The sequence below is a fragment of the Coloeus monedula genome (assembly GCF_965178545.1).
Source record: "Coloeus monedula genome assembly, chromosome: 8".
In the NCBI taxonomy this organism is placed as follows: Eukaryota; Metazoa; Chordata; class Aves; order Passeriformes; family Corvidae; genus Coloeus; species Coloeus monedula.
Window position 1 is genome coordinate 33,922,674 of NC_138788.1, and position 17,415 is coordinate 33,940,088.

The following is a 17,415-nucleotide window of genomic DNA, read 5'->3' on the forward strand; positions in this document are numbered from 1 at the left end:
GTGGTGGGTAAGCAACCCTGCTACCACTCTGATAAGCTTGCTCACATCCCTGATATTGTCTTTTTTTCTGCTGATTTTCTTCTGACTCTAATTAAATGCCCTCTTCGTGTAAACAAGCTTATATTTATAAGATGTATTAGAGCAAGGAGATTAACTTCAGTTCCACTAAGGTTTAAACATGTGTGATGTTCAACAGGAATAGATTCAAGCACCTGCCTCAGCCTGTTCTGCTGAAGTGCAGCTTCCAACAGTGAAAGGACACAAAGAAGAAAAGGCACTTTTTGCCTCAGTGGTCATTCTTTTTTTATCCTCTAGAAAATTTTTTCTTGGGAAATATCTCAGACACACATAATCAGAACCTGACAGAGTCTGTTGTATTGTTCCAGAAGAACTGAAAAGACACTGCAGATAATGGCATTCAAGATGAGGAGGAGGTAGCTTAAAGAGTGCTTATACAAAAAACAAGAAAACAAAAAATGACAAACAAACAACAACCAAAAAACAACAAACCAACACAAACACTAAAATTAATTTTTAAAAAATGAGTACACTAGCCTGCAATTTATCATAATTTGTGAATGGGATTCCACATTTCCCATCTCCTTTGCTAAGAAAGCTGTGCAAAATGTCTCAAGTCTGCAGTGAGAAACCCTCACAGTATTTCCAGTGGGAAGAAAACTGCCTGGTTTTGTAAACCAGGACAGCATGACAAGAAATCAGACCAGAGCAAAAGACAAAAATGGATATAAAGTGTATTTTTTCAGAATCAGAATCATAGAATATTCTGTGTGGACAGATGATGCTTCCAGTCGAAAGAATTTTTCCTGCTTGTATTATCCTACCATGATCCTTGATTCCAACAATAACACCCATAATTTTGCACTGAAAAGTTAATTTTACAGAGTTAAAATGGCAAATATATCACCTGTTATTATATTCTTTCTTTTGTATATTTTTACATTTCCTATAAATGAACAGAATGTTTCTCTGTGTATGAAATATATCACAAGGCTGTGTTTAAAGATTTTTCCAGCTATTTGTGAAATTCATCACTTATAATATTACAATAGGCTGATACTGATAAACATTATTACTTGTTTACTTTTGTCTCCAATGAGGATTTGCCATTTTGGAACATCCTATTTTTAGTGAAACAGCTATTGAAAACTTACATAACTCGTCCAATAAGCTCTTGTTTGTCCAACATATGTGACTTATTACAGAGTATTTCCGTAACTTTATATTACTACCTAAGAGCTGAAATGACAAAAGAAAATGTTCATGTGGATATCTGAAAAGATATAAAACATGCTGAGAAACAGGCCATTTTTCTATGGGGAGGTTCTCCTCAAACACAACATCTTTTAAGAAAACCTAAAAAAATTCAATTCAAAATATTTTCATTTATACAAAACCCTATTTACTATTTTGATAAGTGTGTTATGAATACTACAGGTTACATCAGAAGAGATTTGATAGTTATTTCCTATTCAAAATCCCTATATTTTCCCCGGAATGAGATTTTTTTTCCACCTTCCTATTTATAATTACATATACAGAAAGTTCCCTTGTTTCAATAACAGAAGCAATTTCCAGTAGTACTGATGGTGTGTATGTGTGCATAATGAGGGGAAAAGCAAATTATGGCAGACTTTAAAGGTTTTATTGTCTTTGATATGCACATGCTGCTCCTATTGAGGTGGCTACTGGAGGCTTTGCAGGAATATCTGCACCAGAACAGACCCTGCAGCTGTGAACCTGTAGATTGGTCTCATTTATCATTTGGAGAAAGGAAAAAGAGACCTATTTGAATATCTCATGGCAAAAACATGACTAAAGTTTTTACAGTATAAGTCTAAGCAATCATTAGCTATTCCCACCTACCACTGCTCTCGTTGAGAACATTTTAATTTCTTCAGGAGCTCTTTCCAGCTCAAGGGTAGGCACTAGAAGATGAGTCTGATCTGGTTTGGAGAGTGGATCACCAACACCACCCTGGGGCTCCAAAGACAGAACTGCCTCCCCAAGAGATTGCTGCTGCCCCTGAGGCTATTTCAGGGAATTTTGGTGACAGTATCAATCACAAGCAGAGAAAAATAGAAATCAGTGATTCCCCTTGTAAATTCAAAAGCAGTACATGTTTGGTTTGGCTTTTTTTATCTGGGCCCTGGCTCCTGGTGACACAGAGGGGTGAAGGGCATGGAGTGTAGCAAGACTGTTATTGTGAAGAAGTGCAGCAGATGTAATCTCTACTCTGTCATCCCTCTTAAAATGAGTTCTTTTAAGAGTTTTAGTGAGGTAGGTACTACCAGTGCAGCCTTAGGACATAAAAACAACGTAACTAACTAGAGAAGAAATGTCCTAGATGACTGATTTGATAGTCCTAAGATGTACTTTAATAAATCTAACTTTATGAAGCAAATAGCTCTGTGTGCTGGGGAAGCTGGCAGAGTTGGGCAGTGGGATGGCAGGCAGATCCCAGCTGAAAGGATCTGCCTGGTGGGGAATGACCAACTCACTCAGCAGGAAGAGCCTCCCAGACTCATTAGCTTTTTCACCTCCGTCAAGTGAAGGGGGTCAGAGGGGTCAGAGGAATGCCAGCCCATGTATCCAAGCCACCACCTCCAGTGTTTGCAAGAGACCCTCAGAGCTGCTCTCTGTGCTCTACCAGTGACACTACCACCCCCACTGATGAAGCCTTTCCCTGTTTGTTGGCAAAATGGGCAGGGAACTCTCCAAACAACGCAAAACCGTAGACTTGGGCTCTGCCTCTGATGCAGCATTTTAAGAGTACATTCTTTGCTACAAAAGAATTTATTTTATAAACCTCTCCACCCACACCCAAAGCAAATGCAGAACCCGCATGAGAATTCATATCTTGTGTTTGCAATCAGACACTATTTTCTTCTGCACAAACCACAAGCAAGTGTTAACTGGAGAGCCTTAATGAAGCACAATTATCTGGTGCAGGGGCAGGGCAGCAGCCCCAGCACGGGTCTAACGGTTCCAGTGCTTATTTGGGGTTTTTCCATTTGCTTTCATCCTCTTCTCTTGCATTTCTCCCAGCACCAAAAAGATGCTATCCTGCCTCCTGAGAGAGTGAGTGTGTGAAATCTCTGCCCTGTGCAAAGTCCTTGCTGTTGACAACTCTTCCCCTTTGCACAATTTCTGCTGGAAGCAGCCTCTGGCTGGGGCTTGTGCATAGCTGTAGAACCGGGCAGTCAGAGAGAAAATTGCTTTTCTTGACTGCCTGTAAGTGGTGGTACCACCCTTCAGCCTCTAAGTGAAGTCACAAGAAAGAGTTTTTTTGTTGATGTGTCTGTTTCAGAATGCCAATCTCATTAAAAAACCCCACCATTTTAAGTGACTTAAAAATTCTTTTAAAGGCAGACATAAAAACTTGTTTCAAAACTAGAGCCTTAATAATATTTTTATAAATAAACACATATTTAGAGGTGATAGAGTGAAAAATAAGGGATAACATTCTTTTTGCAGCACTAAGAATAGGTAGATTTGGGAAAATTATGTTCTGCATTGCGTTTAGCTTAACTTTAAATATTAATCAAGGCAAAGTTATGGATAGCTGCCTTGTTTTCTCTAACCCAGATATATCTCACTTCAAGCTCTGAAGAATGTTAAAAACAGATTGAGTAGAAAATTACTAAAATGGCTAATTAAGTTTTATCGAAGAGCACATCTGCAAGTATACATGCACTGGCAGCTCTTCCATCAGGAGCTGGTCTTATTACAAAAAGTAGAAACCAGTCCTTGTAGGGAAAATCAGGCAGTTACTTCAAGAAGGAAATATTTATACATTATTAAAGGACTGATTTTTCAAAAACCTGACGTTAATTTAATGAAGATGGAAATCATGCCCATATTCACCCATCTGTTTGATGAAGGCTTTGCTGAATATTTCAGGATGGAGAAACTGGCTTCTTTCAACACCATTAGAGAGATTTAGTCAAAAGCAGGTGCTACAGAAAATTATTTTAGTGGATTACTATCCCCCATTTTCCACTTAGATTAAAATAATTTAGCATGAAAAAAATGCATCTTGAGGTTCACCTCGTGAAATGGCTGTGCCACAAAAAGAGTTCATTTGTACCAACAACCCCTGGGGTCAGTGGATCCTGCAGATATATTATGGTCTGGGATGGGTTGTGTCATAGGGGTAATAAAAAATTCGAGTTCTCTGTTGTTGTCATTATTATTGCTATTATTATCTGCAGTTTTCCACGGGATTCCATGGGATGGGATGAGCCCCAGCCTGTGCAGCTGTAACCAGTGCTGTTCACACTGTGTATCCTCATCACGTGTGTGTGTTCCCTGCAGCCAGCCCAAGGTCCTCTCCTCACCCTTCCCATGGGATCCTCACCCTTCCCACCAGGGTGCGACCTGTGTGGATCAGCTCACACTCTTTCCTACAGCCCATCCCTCCAGACCATCCAGCCAGGATTTGCAAAGCCTTTCAAGGCGTGCTTGAAAGGGGAATTATCTTCTTTTAGCTAGCTGGAAAATACCAGGCACTGGAATGCCTCCAAGAGTTCTTTTTTACGAAGTAAAATATTTGGAAAGTACATTTGCAATCAATTTAAAGGAAAGGCACATTTTATATTAAAACCCTCATACTCTGGTTAAAACACCACTCTGACTATTATTTTCTAAAATGGAGTGTTACAAGATCCAAGCACAATATACTGTGGCTCTCAGAGCAGAGTTAATAAACAGGATAAAGTTTCACCAACGCAAGCTGAGATTCTGCTTCTCTTTGATTATTTCCCTTTTTATCTTGACCCGTGCTGCTATGAAGTGAAAAGGGTACGAATCACAGTAAATTCTGAAGATAAAAGTTGGGGTCATAGTTGTGAAAAACAGAATCTGAGACTGATTTTTCCCAAAGCAGGTCTAGAATCCTAAAGAAAAAGGGAGATGGTTCCCAAAGCTGCTTATCAGAGAAGTATTGGAGAACCACTGGGTTTGTAGCCTTTTAGAAATTTCTGACATTTTAGGGGGTTAATGCCCACCAAAACATCACCAATCATTTTGAAAGACACATCCCACAAAAAAAATAGTGGAAAAATCCTCCCCTAAATCACATAATTACTTTTGAAATGTGCCACTCTTTAGACTTCTTGGCCTAGATGAATTCAGAGGCAGGTTTCAGTGAATGAGCACTGACTAATGGCAATGCCTGACTCATGTATCTCTTGCAATGATGTTTCTTGTGCAGTTTCAAACAAAGCCATAACTTTCCCCCTAATGACATAAGGCAGAAACTGTTACTGCCACAGTTATAAATCCACAAAAGTCTTTAAATATTTTTAAAAGCGAGTAAAATAAATCTGATTGTTTATTTTAACCTTTCTTGTTTTACATGTGCTGCATTGGTTCTATCTGAAATCTAAGAGAAGAAAATAAACCATGCCAGGCTACGGCTGTGCTAAGCCTGGTGTTTTATGGCTTTCTAAAGTAAAGTGTGCTGCTTTAAAGGTGCTAAGTGAAGGGAAGATGTAGCATTGTTATTGCAGTGGGCATTCTGATTCTTTGAAATGGCAGAGAGTGGATGTAAAAAATAAGAGCTCCTTACATTACATCTCACTGACATCTTGCACTTCAGAGGATGAGCTCACCCAGCACTAGTACATGTTGATCCAGCGGGTGCTTACACAGCCCTCATTAACTGCAGCACTGTGTTTGCAAAGAGCAGAGTAAAAAATAACGTACCCAGCTGAAAATGCAGCAGTCATTTAGGCCAAGGCACTTGAGATTCTGATGAGAACGCAGGGACTGACACCCAAACTCTTGCAAAATGTGTTTGCAGGGTCTTTTAATGAGCACAAGCAGCTGTAGTGGACTTGAAGTTTTATATCTGAGCACAGCCAGCACCATCCTGTTATTAGTTGAGTCATGACTCAAAAAACTTGCCTGTTCGTGGGTATCCACTGGAAGAGAACCCTGGGTTTGGAGTCAGGGCTGTGCAGCCAGACCCTGAGCTTTCCCTGTGGGCTGAGAACATTCCAGTCTGTTTGCTCCCCACACTTCTGCAGCTCCTGAGGTGCTTGCAAGACTGCCAGCAAGACAATGTTCCAGTGTCTGAGGCCGGAGCCCAGACATATTTTACATAATTTGGGCTCAAGTCTTCCAGATTTAGTGGTGACTGAGGCATGTCTAGGTGAGCGGCACACCCAGCATCCAGGGGAACCTCCTTTCTGGGCTCTTCCAAACCTGTGGCTGAGACAGACACTTCCTGTTAGAGCCCAGTGTTCCTCAAGACAAGACCATTTACAAAAAGCCCTCTGTTGTTTGCCACCACCTGCACCAAAGCTTTGCAGTCAATGCACTCTTAAAAAGAGCCTTCCAAACTGAAATACTAAAAGGTATGAGAAGCACAGTTTGTATTGGCAGCACTGGGTTGGTACCTTGCAGTACCACAAGGCCTGCAGGGGCCTGGTCCAGCATGTTTGATCCCTCACGTTAATTCTTGCTTTGCTCTTTTATTGGCTCTGCCAGAGCATTCGCACTGAAATCCATGCAGAGGGGTGTGAAACCATAGGTGACATGATAGAGGAAAGACAAACACTTTGGGTCCTCTTGTTCCTCTCTCAGTGCCTCCAATAACTTTCTTCCTCGGAAAGATACACCTGTTCTTGGCAGAGTCAGCAGCAGAGTGGGCACAGGCCTTTCCTGGAGCAAGTGCAATCACTCCTGGGAATACTTAGAAAAAGTGGCAGCTACTTGTCCTACCTTTACCAGTATATCTTGCTCAATTCCTTCTGAAAATATCAGTACGAGTCCTTTTATCATGAGAATCACCGCTAAGGGGTGTGGTACCATTTAGAGAGAAGGAGTAGGAGTAACTTGGGTAGAGATGTGGAGAAAAAATGAGGTTACCTGTGCCTTAAAGCTAAAGAATCAAGCCTGACCATGCATTAGCTACGGAGAGAAATGGAGATTTGGGGAACAAGAAAGGTTGGCAGAAAGGCCTCACATGTGGAGGACACACAAAGAGGACGAAAGTCCATTATTTTGAGGTATGTGGAGCCGAGAGCCCTGGGACATCTCCAAAGAGCAGAGTGCATGCTGTCCAGAGGCTGAATCTCTTCTTTCCATGTCACAATTCTCTGACCGAGAGCTTTCCCTTGGGAGACTGGGGGCAAGATGAATTCATTTAGCTGGTGGTTTCAGGTTACACCACCAGCTTAGACTCCTGCAATCAAAAGGCCCCAAAAGTTTAATTTGTACAGTAGGGCTGGGAGCTAAATCTGCCTGAGGCAAAGACCCAGCTGGAAATGCCTCTAGAATTCCCAGAGCAGCCACTGCTTCCAGCAGCATCATGATGGTGCTGGGCCCTGGCCTGGGCAGCACTTATTCCAACAGGCACTGAAACCCATCCCAGAGCAGCCAGACCTCCAGGAACAGGCAGGCAGACCCCAGTCACCCACAGAAACCCCAAATACCAGCAGTTCACAGCTCCACAAGCCCAAGGCAAGCAGAAGTCAGCTTTTGGTGTGTGTAATGTGATCCAGACCCCACCTTGTCTAGGACAAGGAGCAAGCAGAGGCAGAGCCCCAAAGAACCAAGACAACTTCAAGCCTGGAGAGATGAAAGTGCCTGCCAGGAACCCAGCAAATCTTGTGCTCCCAAAACATCCACCACGCTCCCCAGCCCTAGATTCCCATAATGGGAATAAATGCAGCAATGCATATTCAAACAGCCTAAAGATAAGATGGAGATAAAATTTACATGAACTCTGCACCGTTGGTGTTACCAGGTAGAGGTTTGAGAAGACATGTGATAAAACCTGAAGTTGTGGAGAACCTGGGAGTAAACTCAAAAAACTTCAGCACTGGCAGATGCAGTAGATGGTATCAGGAATTTTATAGAACTATTTAAGATCACCTTGATTATTAAAATCAAGGGAGCTGCACTAATGATCAGCCAGGATAGTTTTGCTCCTAAAACAAGCTGTCTTCCAGGCATCGGGAATTGGAGAAATGAAAATCTGAGCTCATCTGGTCTTAAACACTTTGTCTTTTTTGGCATCTCACTCACCACATTTCTTGCACTTGATGTGAAACTCCAGAAGCCACTGTAGATAGATGAGATCTGCTATTGAAAATAGCATATATGCCTCTTGTAAGTGTGTGTATATTCCCACATATCTGCCTCTGGAGCTCTTCATCAATGAAGAAATTGTTAAGGATACCTTCTTTCCCCCTGTCTGTCTGGCTTTAGCAATGTTTTTCTTGGATAATGTGCAGGAAAGTACATTTTGCCTTGAAAATGGCAAAGCTTCCAATCCTGCAGAATACTACTGAGCACTGAGGATACAGAGAACTTGTTAGGGATTAAATCAAGAGCAAAAAGCCACTGCATAAAGCTGGATACAAACCCCAGCCTGTGTGCAGGGACTCTGCCAGCCCAGGCTGACACTCAGCAGCAAGCACTGGGCCCAGGCTAAGTCTGAGCTGGTTCAGGGTTCACTGCAAATGTCTCACACAGACACACAAACAGCCCAATAGAGGCAGGACCTTGGATTCAGTTTTAAAAGTCTGCAGATCTCCAAGAAAAGCAGTATTTTCTCTTTGCCAGCTCCGTGTCAAAGAAGGAGCTGACAATTATCAAGGTTTGAAATTATTTTATTTCCCTTAAACATAGAATTAGTGCATAGATGGATATTCAAACACCCAAAGAGCACAGCAGTTAAAAACAACAGCTATGAAACAGTCATGGAATTTACATCATCAGCTAATAATGCCAGGTTTGTAACATGTTGCCTCTATAAAACCAGAATATTCAGTAGTGTCTTGAAGTTTTAAGCTTTGAATACATTTCATCTTCCTTTTACATATGCCCCAGCCAGCAGAAACGTATGACTGTTTACTTTTTAATGGTTTTTTGGCTTCTTTTTTTTTTTTCCCCCAAACTGTCAAAACAATTACCTCACTGGAAGCCACGTCTTGGCGTAGAGACAGTGGAATGAAGAGTGATTCTCTTTCGTGGACAAGAACGTGAGCCGCTCAAGCTGGCTACCCTTGGAGAACAGCTTGCTGCAGGATAATGTGGGAGATAGCTGATAGCACTGACTCCTTTTCATGTTACAAAACAGGTCGATGCTTGTGAAGGGATCAACCTGTTATTTTGAATTAGACACAACAGAACGAAGACAGTGACTTCTGGGAATAACAGCAAAGCAGGAAAACACATTTCTGCAAGGTTTTGCTTTCCTCCCACTGCTATCCTTGAAACAGAGAAAAGAGAGTTATAACACCCATGACAAAACAGATGAATTTAAAGAGGCACGTGTCACCTCAGAGTGCATGAGTCCAAGTTAATTTCAGTGTGAGAAAGGCAACAGAGTGGTTTGATGATGAGTGTCCTTGAGCATGTTCCCCCTTTTATGCCATTTCTGTGGGATCTTTTCCCCCCAACCTTGTGGAAGTGTTGTGAATTACCCCTTTGCTGAATTTCAAATGGTTGCAACTTCCGTCTTGCTCTCTTCACAGGAGGAAGCGAAGCTTTGCCATACCTGACTGCTCCCAAACTCTCAGGCTGGTAAAATGTCAAAGTTGCACAAGGATAACACACAGGGCCTGATCCCTCAGGTAGGGGCACAGCAACAGTCCCAGGTCCATCCATGGAGTGTGTGATCCAAGCATGAGCACTGGCACGTGCCCAGTGCAGCCTCCCAGCTCACTGCAGCCCTGCCCAAATTAGGATGCAGGCAGATGTGTGTCTCAGCTGGGAGACGGCAAACACTGCTGCCACATCTTGGTGTAATTGATAGATCTCTGACAGCCCAGGGCCCTGACAGCTGCTTAAGGCTTCTCCTAAATTCTGCTCTGCTCTGTAGTGGAGCAGGCAGGTGTAAAGTCACACACAGTTTAAAGTTAACCTGTTTCCCACTGAGCTGGGATGGAGAGGTGCCCATAAAATCAGCACAAGTCTCTGCCTGACCATCTCCAATAGCACAGCTGCAAACAGGGCAAGCACTTGCCACCCCTCTTTCCCCTTGTCAGGATTAAGCTGCTCCATGTGCCCTCCTGCTGGGAAGGTGTAGCAGGAGCAGAGGCAGGTGCTGGTCTCAGCAATACCTTTACCAGTCATTAACACACACCAGGGTAGCTAAAGGGACATGAGCTTACCACACAGGACCCACAGCTCTCCCTAAACACTTTGTCTTAGCTTGGATTACGCTTAGCTGTCACTAAATACCTGCGTGGAGCTACATCAAATGGAAAACGTCTCTTAAAAGCCTTTTTTAAGTGGGCTTCAGTATTTGGCTTGAGGGAAGTGGCTCTTGAGGGTGTTTACACAAGGCCAGATCCTGTCACAGAGCCGTTCGCCTCTTGGTGCAAAAGTCACTGAGGTTATGCCTTAAGGAAGTGCAATGGCAGAGAGGAAAGCTTGAGCACTGTGACTCATCAACATCAAAGTGGCTCTTTAAAGAAGACCTTGCAGCCCAAACTTAATGGACTGGAAATTATTTTGAAACAACATTAGATGAAGCAGAGTGATTTTAGATGTATTTACATGATGGTATGGTGGGTAACTCGAGTGTGCCCACAAAGGTCAGCAAAAACATTTCCACTGACCTGCAAGAGGCAGAGGCAGATGGCAAAGAGACCAAGAGCCACAACGAGATGCAAACCAGAAACAAAATTTCATGCACGCTTTTTTGAACTTCCCAGCCACAGTTGTTCATAATCCATTTCCAGCATGAATGTTTAATCTTCAGAAATGTCAGGCCCTGAGGAGGTGAGCTGAGCCCTCACAGGATCTGCTGAGGTGCTCCTGGCACCCTAAGCCGAAAATGTTGGTCTTAATTGTTTAAATACATGCAGGAATAGCCTTCATCAGAGTGAATCTGTTCATCTGTGCACAAATACAGGGGATTTGGACAAACTATGGAAAGAGATCATGCGACGGGAAGGTGAGCCGTCATTTTCTCCAGTGGTTAAATGGCCTCAATTCTGCCCATCCTTAGTAAATTAAAATTTTCTTTTTTTTTTTTTCAATAGAGAGTTTCCAGAAAAAGTGATATTAATGTTTTTCATTTAATATTCTATTTACAGAATGAAATTATGTGGATTTTGCCTTAGAAATTTTCATCACTTGTACCGTTTACCAATAGATTTTACTATTGAAGTGCCTTCAGAAATGAGAAGATGACAGGTAGGTTTACCCATCCCTGTTAATATTTGCCTTGGATGTCTCATATCCTAAACTCGAGAATTCTGGGATGTTGGAGGTTAATACCTATCAAAGTGAACACCATCAAAAGCATCTATAAATCCAAGAGCTGAGTTCAACTCATTAAAAAGTAAATTATTACTATACTTTCTGAGATACTCAGAAAAAAAACCAGCTTAAGAAGCTGAGTGTCCCAGTAAGCACTGCATCCCCTCGTGAGCAGGGGCTCCTCTGGGAAGGTTTTCAAAGTTCTTTCCAAGTGTGGAAAACTTGGGCAGACTCAGGTTTGAGGCTCCTTATGAATTTTTGTGTCCCGCTTTCCCTCCCACTATCAACTCCCAGGATTTTGATCACCCCCTTGCCCACAGGACACAAAAAATCTTGTGGCTCAGCACAGGTCACTGTGTTCAAACACCAGGGCTCAGCAAAAGGCAGAAAGAATTTTGCCAGCCTTGGCTGAGTTCTAAAATTCTGAGGTTTTTAAAGTCTTCCTGCGTTTGGATGTGTGCAGTAGCTAGTGAACAAAGACCTGTTCTTATGGTAGATGTTAAGACACTCTTAAAATATAAATATAGACAGAGAAGAGAGACATCTGAATAAGTCTCTTCCAGATATTAAATATTACATTTCTAACTTTTCCTTTCGAAGTCATCCAAAGACCAACAGTAAAACCATTCAGAATTACTGAAGATAAAATAGAAAACCTCTCTGCAAGCCAAAAATACTATAAATGTATAAAAATTAACCTTTACCTGCAAAAACCCCCTACATTTCCATAGTTCTCACAGTATTTTCTTTTAGTTTAAATGCAAAGCATGTGTTTGAAAATAGGGTATTTCAGTTTTGTGTATTGCTGTAAGGTAAATCAGCCTGAAGAGCTGACACTGAAACAGCTTCCACTCCTGCCAGGAGACACAGTGACCATAATGTCCTGTGACTGGAACAAATGCAAGACACAATAGATAAGTCTTAACCTAAAGTACAGAACTTGTCCAATTAGGAACATCCCTTCAATCAGGCACTGGCAATTACTCTGAATGTTATAGAGCCTCAGTGTCTCTGGCCAGAAGTGTAAATACTGTCCTCTAATTGGAAAGAAAAAAATGAAATAGAATTGTTAAAGCTGTCTTAATTAACTGCAGCATCTGGCAAGGATGTTATTTACATAGGCTGAATTTCACAGCAAAATCTTACTGTCAATAATTCCTTGTGCCTTCAGCTACAAAATTCTCCTTCCCTATCAGGCCACATATCATCAGTTTTCTCCCTCCTGTCTCTGTATACTGTACACTGTTATCTTTGGCTCTGTAATTAGAGGATTGTATCATTTTGCTTTGACTTTTTTTTTCTTTTTATATAGGCACTAATTGGATTCAGAACCCAGCAAAAACCGTGAAGAACCTAGAGTAATTTGACTAAAAAAAAATCACTCTATAATTTTCAACACTTTCTTATATCTTTATTATCTAAATTTCCTTCGTGTTTTAAATAGCAAATTACTATAGATTGGGGCAATTTCTGTTTTATACTAAACTTAGCCTGCCAGCAAAGCTAAACCTGCCCAAGAGATTTCCTAAAGATGGGCTAAAGTCCTCTCAATAAAAACACAGGCTCTCAGACCCTCAGGTCATCATCTGGATGGTCAGGATAGCTGGTCAATTTTCAGATGGGAAATCATGAAGTGAAGGAAATTGGGTTCATGATTCAGTAGGAGGCACTCTGAAGCAGCATTGATGTGGTGCCCTGGAAATGTATTGCTGTTGGAAAGCCTGACTGTTGGCTGGGGTGGAAAACCTCATGACCACTTCTGGTGATTAATGGAAATGGAATGGAAAAATTAAAGATCTTATTCTGCTTTTGACAAGAGCAGGGCTGTTAAGCTGAGTCTTGTGGCCAAATTCCAGGTAGCTGCATTCAGCCTACCTAAATACTCCTAAAAGTTATATTTGAATATACTCTATTATTCTTAACTTCCTACCCTCCTCTGGCATTTCTTCATGCAGCTGAACAACAGCTCCATTGTGGCTCTGAGCAGCACTGTGACTACATGGGGTGAAGAGTTTTTTGGTGTGTTTCAAGTGCTCTGAGATTCTCAAGGGTTAAGGGCTGAATACACACAGGGTATTTTATTCTTAGTTTTAACTGACATGGCGAAGCTTGCCCACACTTAGCTAAAATTAAATGCACAGTACTTTTTGCACATAGTTTTCTACCCTTTCCTGATTGCAGCAGGGAAAAAAATATCCTCCACCTAGCCTACTTTTATGAATTTCACCTTTAAAAAAAGAATAGAAGTGGTTTTTTGTAAAAACTAGTCCTGTGAATTAAAATGTTGAAAATGTAGCTGTAATATCCTTTCTGAACTCTACATATCTGTTTTTAGGTTTTATATCTCTAAGATGAAGAATGGCATTCTTGGACATATGTTTTCAGTCTCTCATTCACTAAAGGTAGTGCTTCCTTTGTGTAAATTCCACAAAACACAAGGAGAGTACCTTGAACAATCTCCCAAAGAGATGAGCTGACAGCTAAAGATGCCCAGGAGTTGTTATAAACTGTTGGTCTTGAAATTAAATTTGAGCCAAAGAAATATGTATTTTGACCCAGTTCTAAGTTTTGCCATAGCTCACCTATTCCATGTTACAATCCAGTGTGAGGGAAACATGATGTACACATAGTTCCTGTTTCTCAGGCTGTTTCCAGAGCTCACAGCAGTTTTGGAACCAGAGTTATGTTTCTGAGATAACTTCATTTCAAAACATGCAGAAACTAAGCAGTGTTTGGAGAGGTTTAAAAATAGGACTAAATGTATTTATTAATAGCTGGGAGCTCACAATTGGTCGGTCTGACTCTCCTTTAGTCCCACAAATTCTTGTCCTACCTCACCTTTTGGGAATCTACCTCTACCTGCACATCCCACATATTTACATCCTCCACCTCTGCCTGAGCTTCTGACACCTTTTGGGTCTCACACACCCTCTCAGTGCCCACTTCCACCTGGCTCTCCCACATCTTTTAGCCTCCACCCCTGTCCCAGCCTCCCACACCACTTGGGCTCCCCACCTCTCCGGGGGCCTCCCTGCTAATTCCTTTCATCAGAGACCCTGGAATGCCTTTGTAACTCTGCAGCTCAGATGGTTCCTATCAGCTTCTGAGAGCCTCCTGAAATGTGTAATGACACCATACTGCAGAAAATTCGCGGATCTGGCCCAAGGCTAGGCCATGCTAATTCTCCTTTTGTGTTTTTAAAAAACAATCAGATTTTGACACAGCTACTGCCGCTTCTTTTTATTGGCTCTGGCAAAATCTTCTACCGAACCCGAACATTTGGAAAGGACCACACGGGCATCGTTTCTCTAGAGGAGGTGGGAGAACAAAGAGAATCAAATAAGGGTGATTAGAGGATAAAAAGAATGTTTGGAATGAGTCCACTGCTGGCTTGTGTGATGCTTGTCCCTATCTCCTGCTTTGTGAGGTGCTGTTTGTAAAGCCCCTTATCTCTCCCCGGGGCCTTTTGCCGGGTGACACAATGACAGCGCTGGGACCAGGCATCGCTTTCACTGCTCATTTATTCACAGAGCTCCTGAGAACGGCCCAGCTGCTCCCAAACAAGAGCAGGTGAGCCACTATCAAGAAGCCAGGGATGCCAGAACAAGTTTTATCTGACAGTCGTCCTCTTTTTTTGAACAAACACTCACCAACAGAACAGGGAGATGCAGGGTGTGGACTAAGAAAACCAATGTCAAAACCTCTTGGGTTTTTTGCAACCTGCCCTTCAAGGCTCTGCACTCAGTGACACCAGACACACTCTCTTGTTGCTGTAAGTAAGGTGGCTGTGTTGTGAAATTTAACTTGTACTTCACCGCTCTGTTAACATTTCATTACATTTCTAATAGGTACATGACACCAAAATTGTATTTACTATCCTGACCATGTCTCTTTTCATGCCCGAAATATTAAGACATGCCAAGCATTTTAAAATACTCCACTTTAATGGAGTCTAATTGTTTTGGCAGAAAGTATTTTTTCATGCTGAGTGCTTTACATGTCATAGTAACCCAGGGCACTTTAAACAGTGGATGTCCAAACCTGTAACTATTATTTTTTCTAGTCAAATACTGGAATTTTTACTTGGATGCTGCTTTTGATCTTGCTAGCTCCTTATGCTAACTGCAATATTGCCAATCAAAGCAGCTGTAGGGACAACAAGTATTTCCTACAACTCTCAGTCCAGTGCACAGTATATCAATCCTGGGTTCCAGCTGCACAGAAATGCTTTCATTTGCTTTAATTGTTTCATTGTGTTCACATTTAACGTGTATTTTCTTCCCCCTTTTTTTTTTTTTTTTTTTTTTTTTTTAATCCCCACAGCAGCTCATGATCCCTGTTTTTCATGAAAATTTTATCAACTCCCCCTGGAAAATGGATGGATAAAATCACTAAAATTTGGTAAGATAATTAATGAATTTTTCTTGTTCTTTCATGCTTTCTACATCAAGGAGGTTTAGAACTGCCCTTAAAATAATGTAAACCACAAAATCAGGCAGGTTCAAAAGGAAGGTACCCCCAAGATTTCTGTGCTATGACATTTTTAGTCAAATTCTTCACATTTTAATTAAACTTGCTTGATCTGATAGAAAGAAATGAAAAGGGCTCTTTTTGTCACAGGAAATTTTTAAAAGCTAACAAAGGGATTTTCAGTGGCAGGCAGCCAGCAAGGAAACCTGATCTCAGCCAGTTTTATTAAAGTAGCTTTACACTTTTGACATTTGCCTTTTCCCAATAAAATTCCTTGAGCACTTGCAAGGATAGGGAAGTCAATATCCACAAGCACAAGGGCAGATGGGCACAAGCCTGGCTCGTTAGTCAAATATCCATGATTCAAAATAGAGAAAACCTGCATTAGCTGCACCAGGCAAGTCATAAATTACAGCACACTTGAAGTTCACAAAGACTGGGCCTGGGGTCCAAACTCTGTGCCACAGCCTGACAAATCAGGGCTCCCTTTACAATATGGAAACCTGACCTGCTACATAATATTATGATCGCTCTAATGGCTCAGCCTGGTCAGAGATTACCTCCTAGAGCTTTATAAATTATTTAGATGTACTGAAAGTGACAGGCTGTACATAAAAACGGTTCCACAAAAGCTCTTCTGTGGGGCAGAAACGGGGAGAACCGTGGATGCAGTGACTGCAATCCAAACCTTCTCCAGCCTTTTCTGAGTTTCCTGGAAATCCCTTTGCGTGTTGCTGCACGCTGTGCTGCTCCATTTCTGAACACATATGTCATGCAGTGGAACTAATTCTGGAATCCTGTACGGCTTGTGCCTAATTCTGCCCAGCTTAGCAGCAGAGCACTTTGTTTGCAGCGCATAAAAGAGACAATCAACGGGCCCTGACCAGTCAAAGAGTTTCAGATGGTCAGAATACGATCCCATGAAACAATTGGAGCCGTGTTGGCAAAAATCTGCACAGTTGAACAGGCAATTAAAAAGCAGCCTTCGATTTAAGGCTGACTCCTGCTGTTTCAGAAAACAAACAAGTGTTAAAATGTAAAATAATGTCAGTTACTGTTTAGAACCTTTTAGGAACCTCACTGGCCTTTTTCTTACCTTTGGCCTCTGTGTTGCCCTTCAAAGCAACTGTTGCTCACAGTATTATTCTTCAATAATTAAAGCTGGGTTTGCTCATAAGGTTTTTATAATAAAGGGATTATAACTGAGACTCTTTGATACTATTACGTATATCATGATTAAACACTGCTATCATAATAAATATAGTAATAACATTGCCAGTAGCACTTGGGACCACAGCAGTAAATTCCGTTGCAACTTTCTGGAAATGAAATGTGAAGCCATGAAAATAGAGTATAAATAGACTTAAAGGGAGTTAATTGTTTTTCTTATGAATTTTTCTAATGGCTGCCTGAAGCCCTGACATTACAAAGGAGCTGAGATTGAAAGGATTTTTGTGCCACAGCAAGAAGTAAGGAGAAAATCTAGGTAAGGGACAGCAGTACTATGCTTGTGGCTGTCAACTGGAAGGATAGTTTCTTGAATAAATTATGCCTCTCATTATTTGTGGATGTCCACTGAAATTTTCTGCTTTTACATATGGCTTCAAACAGCCAAATGCTCTCTTTTTCCAGTTAACTGCAGCCCTGCTTTCCCTCCATCAGTTTTCACTTAACTCTCCCTGTTAGGATCATCATAATTCA